This window comes from Lathamus discolor, chromosome 4, assembly GCF_037157495.1.
Source record: "Lathamus discolor isolate bLatDis1 chromosome 4, bLatDis1.hap1, whole genome shotgun sequence".
In the NCBI taxonomy this organism is placed as follows: domain Eukaryota; kingdom Metazoa; phylum Chordata; class Aves; order Psittaciformes; family Psittacidae; genus Lathamus; species Lathamus discolor.
This window is the reverse complement of record NC_088887.1, coordinates 45,115,241-45,120,325: the sequence shown is the minus strand read 5'-3', so window position 1 is coordinate 45,120,325 and position 5,085 is coordinate 45,115,241. Positions and strand designations below refer to the sequence as shown.

Here is a 5,085-nt window from a genome sequence, read left to right as displayed (position 1 = left end):
TTCAGGGATGAAAAATGAAAAGCCACCCACTCCTACCTTAGGCCCAAAACTACCATGGGCATCCTGATAATATAAAGCCACGACAGAAAATGCTAACTGGGGAAAAAAATAAACAAGGACAACTAATGCTTTACTGAGGCCCGAAACAAGACTGTGTAATGATTATGGAGATCACTGGTGGGAAATGGCCTTCCACAGTCAGGCACTTTTCTTGGCAAGATACAAATAGCCTTCAGATAAAGAAGAACAGCTTTTGGGAAACCTGAGTTTTTATCAGAAAAGCAGGAGATATAATATTAATGTCAGCAAGCAATAAAAAATAGCTCATAGAATCATAGAATACCACGTTGGAAGGCACCTCAAGGACCGTGTGGTCCAAACTTTCTGGGAAAAAGGACAGTCTAGACAAGGTGCCCCAGCACCCTGTCCAGCTCAATATTAAAAGTATACAACATTGTGGAATCTACCACTTCCCTGGGGAGATTATTCCAATGGCCAATTGTTCTCATTATGAATGTTCTCACTGTGCGATGGAACTGAGCAGCTTCTCCTTGAGCAGGAGTGGACAGATAGTCCAGGAAACCCCTGTGAAGCACCCTGGGGCATCATCACACCAGTTTCCTAGAGAGAAAGGAATATGCTGGGCAATTCACTCCAAATCCTCTCATTGAGAGGCAGCAACTGGGTAATCCTCCCTACAGTTACAACACACCCTAATATCAGAAGGGACACAGTATTAACACTGGCTCTTGTTCATGAAAAACACGGATGCCCTTCTGTGGCTGTAAACTGATGGCCCAGACAAAGGATTCACAAAGGCATTTTAGCATCTGCTAAAATCCAGATTTTAGCTGGACTTTTAGCTAAAGAACTGAGAAAACAAGGCCAAAGGACAATGTGTGAATAACATACATATACCTCCAAATGAAGGAGACAGATGTCTCGTGCAGACTGATGACTGGTACCTAGTAAAATTTCCTTCTATGGGGCACTGTCTTTACTGGTAGAAAAGGCTCTGATGGTTTTTTCCATTTATTTTGCTTATTTGTTTATTTGTTGGGGGGGGAAGATAAATTACAATTTCATAGATTAATAAGAAGTCATTTGCTACTTATCACTCCATGTAAAGGGTCAGTACAAAAATGAAACTGACATAAAAAAGGAAATATGTTACTTAAAGATACCTTCTTGAAGTAATAAAGTAAGAAGCTGCTGCAGTTACCAGTTGACAGATGTGTAGATCTGAAGAAGAGCTAATTAATACACTCAAATAGCTGTACCTTCTGTTCCTTATTATATCCAGTTGTGGACAACACTTCTAGGAATATCTCATTTCCTTTGTCCTCCTAGCTATATGGGAAAATGAGCTCTGATTGAAGTTCCTATTTCCCAACAGCCACTTCACAAGCTAGCTACTATACTTAATCAGCAATAAGGCTATAAATACACACAACTTGTTATTTCAATGTTTCACTTGATGAAACATAAGAGGCCACTAGTGGACAGCTAGAATAAGAATGAAGGATTACTGCAGTAGCTCCTGGATGACCTGATATAATGCAAACTTGATGATAGAGTCAAAACTGGGGGGAGGACGATATTTCATTCTGCCACGTTTCAGTGACATAGACCACATCAGGGCTATTACCCATGATGGAAATGTAGATATGTTTCAATTTATTAGGTAAAGACAGGCTGTTTAATAAGGAAACAAAAGAAATGATAGATGGAAACAGCAGGGCCCACTGCTTCTGATGAGGCAGACTATCCCAGAAAAGAATGCCTGAGACTTGTATGAAAGATGCGACACTGCTTTTCCTCAGCCCAAGTGTGAGGTATTCCAATCTGAAGAGACTTTTTGCACCTGAAATATTAACAAGTGGCATCTGAAAACAGAAGATGAAAGCTAGATGAACTTGTAAATGTAATGTAAATATTATGATAAAATGACACCTATAGAAAAGATATATAGGTAAAATGTAACTTCAGGAGTAGGTTACAAAAGTGTTCACAGGTAACGAACATTTTTTCTACAGGAAATGAAGACAGATTGAATCAAAGTTAATGTCCCTAATATGTCTTCAATGTGCTATGGCATCAACACTCAGCACCGTTGCTATAGCAGAAAAAAGGGTGACAACAAAACAAAAAGAGACAAAAAGATCAGTGAAAATGATCCGCCTCCTCCCACACATACCTTTATTACAGGATTTTGCTTTGGCATGAGGCTGATCTTCTGCATATATTCACATGAATTTAGGAGACAGGGTTTCAAAGTACAGACCAAACTATCAGGCTCTATGAAACCAACTTGCAAAGCCTTTAATTTCTTGTCGCTAGAACGGGCTGGAATTTCTTCTATGGGAAAAAAAAAAAAAAAAAAAAAAAAAAGCAACTGCCTAAAAAGCCCAACTTTAACAGGGAAAGATCATGTTTAATTAAATGATTTTTTTCCCCAAATAATACGTTCTTTTCTTGTGATCCTAAAGGAAGAGAGAAGAGGTTTCACAGTAGCCATTCACACAGGGACATGATTCAGAACAGACTGGAATGCAGATCTCTCCAAACATTCCTGAATGTGCTAACCACTGAGTTATAGGCAGCTCTCTTCTGATACATGCTGGGAAGAAAATACATTCTGAACTATTTCAAAAATCAGGCTATTTCAAAGAACAGGAGTGCTATCATCCAGCAAACGCTTCTCTACAGTCCCAGAGATACAGCAAAAGGATCAAAGCTATTCCAAAATCCACTGTCGGCTGTGTAGCTTCACATCATATACTGCAACACCTACGCAGTAATTCCTTAGAAAATCAGCAGTAACCCCTCTGGAAATGGATTCTTTTCTCTTTGTACCAAAAAAGAGCGCAACACGTTTTAATCCCTTTTTGGTGTAAGAAAATCATAGGATCATGGAATGGTTTAGGCTGGGAGGGACCTTAAAGATCATTGGTTTCCAACCCCCCTCCACAGGCAGGGACACCCTCCATTAGACCAGATTGCTCAAAGCCCTGTCCAACCTGGCCTTGAACACTGCCAGGGATGGGGCAGCCACAGATTCTCTGGGCAACCTGTGCCAGGGCCTCATCACCCTCACAGAGAAGAACTTCTTTATATCTAACCTTAATCTCCCCTCTTTCAGCTTAAAGCCATTCCTCTTTGTCCTGTCACTACCCAGCCATGTAAAAAGTCCCTCTCCAGCTTTCCTGTAGGCCCCCTTTAGGCACTGGAAGGCTGTTCTAAGGTCTCCCCTGAGCCTTCTCTTCTCCAGACTGAACAAGTCAAACTCACTCACCCTGTTTCCATGGCAGAAGTGCTCCAGCCCTCTGGTCATCTTTGTGGCCCTCCTCTGGACTTGCTCCAACAGGTCCATATCCTTCTCTGTTGGGATTTAAAAGACAAATTAATCCCAAAACAGTGATTCTAGTACAATTCCTAACCCTGCCATAAACTCCCCAGCACTGCTTCAGGAGTAATTGACAATGCAGTTATATTCTTGGTGATACAAAAAGGGCTCTACTGCAGTATTTCTTTAGTGTCTTATGGCTTAAGTGCAGCAGGTATTTGCTGAAGCAAATAAAACTATCCAGTAAATCCTCTGTAACATTTTGGGGTGGGGAAAAGAGAGAATATTCTTAAATGGCTGCTACTGTAGAGGTGTTTTCATGACCCATCTGGGAAAGCCATAGCTAAACTCGGTAAGATGACTTCACTTAGTTTCCCTGCAATAAAGATGAAATCATCACTGGGCAACAACACACAGCATTTTAAACTTAAGTGCATGGAATGGATATTTTGAGGGGCATATATATTTTTCCTATCCTGCCGATCAACAAGTCAAGCACTCCATCATGACTGTAAATGTAAACTGATTTATATCCCAGAATTCACAAGCAGTCACATGAAGTTTCACTTCCTTACCATTATATTTTTAACAGGTTGGCAGCGCAGTGGAGCCTCGATGCTGAATTGCAAACATCTCATTTAAAAATTCCTGCCTATGCAGCACAGAAACATGATGCAGAGAAGCTGGGCAGGGGCTGCTACACAGTGATCTGTTATCTGGGCCAATACCTAGCTCATCTTCAGACTTTTGTGTCTATTAAGAATAATAAATATTTAAAAGCCTACCACCAGCTCCAGTGGGAAAGAACATAGAGATCTGATGTTCCGATTAGGCTTCTTATACAGCCACTCTTGAAGAGCACCATGGCAGTTACTGCCAACTGCAATGATGTTACCAGTCATTGAATTAGCAGATAATGTTCTTTCTGATGATCATTACCAGAAAATGCATAACTCTGCATGGGTACGCTTATTGAGCATAAGGCTATAACACTGGTTTTAATGGATGCAGTAGTATTGTCTTCAATAGGATCCGGATATCCTTAAGTAATGTTTTTTTCCCTTTTAATTTAGATATGAAGAGTCCCACCAACATGTGTACTACTGAACCTGCCCTTAACACATTCAATATAAAAAGCCTTCATATTTGTTGTGTTTCTTCTGGTGTTTAAAATAGAAGCAAAAAGTGTCTCTTTATCTAAGCATGGCCATACCTAATTTAATTTTGCTTGCATCCCGCTGAGACCATTCCACACTCTTGCAGACAGGATGCAGTTAACTATTAGCATTTGCCAGAGTGAATCAGCAGGATCTGTACAACTTCTCACTGCAGATTTCCAAGCACTGCAAATCAAGGAAGGCAAGAGAAAAATCCCTGGTTATATCCCTGATTTAGACAAAGTCTAAATGCACAATAAAACTAAAACAAAAATCCCAGGGCAATTAGCATATGCCAGAGATTGCAAAAGTATATTGCTTCCTTCCATTACATCAGAGGGACACTAGCAAAGCCCAGTAACAGTAAACATTTCAAAACTGTTAGGTGATTTAGTTGCTTTTTCCTCGTAAGTACATAATTACAATTATTAACAGTTTATTTGTGTTATACATAAAGAAATTGAATTTTAGTTAGGAATAAACATTTTTCTTATAATTCTTTGGAAGGATTTCTTCTTGCTGTTTACCTGGTTTGTGTATGTGTGTTTTTCCAGTGGAATTTTTGTAAGCACTGAACTAGAG

General features: G+C 39.8%; 1 long non-coding RNA gene across 1 annotated transcript; it reads right to left on the bottom strand.

Annotated features, from left to right (window-relative positions):
• Positions 1–2,232: 2,232 nt before the first annotated feature.
• On the bottom strand, positions 2,233–4,660 carry LOC136012642 (uncharacterized). The gene is made up of 3 exons (XR_010611870.1): positions 4,560–4,660; positions 3,296–3,381; positions 2,233–2,358 (listed from the first exon to the last, which is right to left on the bottom strand). It is a non-coding gene; the product is annotated as an uncharacterized LOC136012642 (long non-coding RNA).
• Positions 4,661–5,085: the final 425 nt, after the last annotated feature.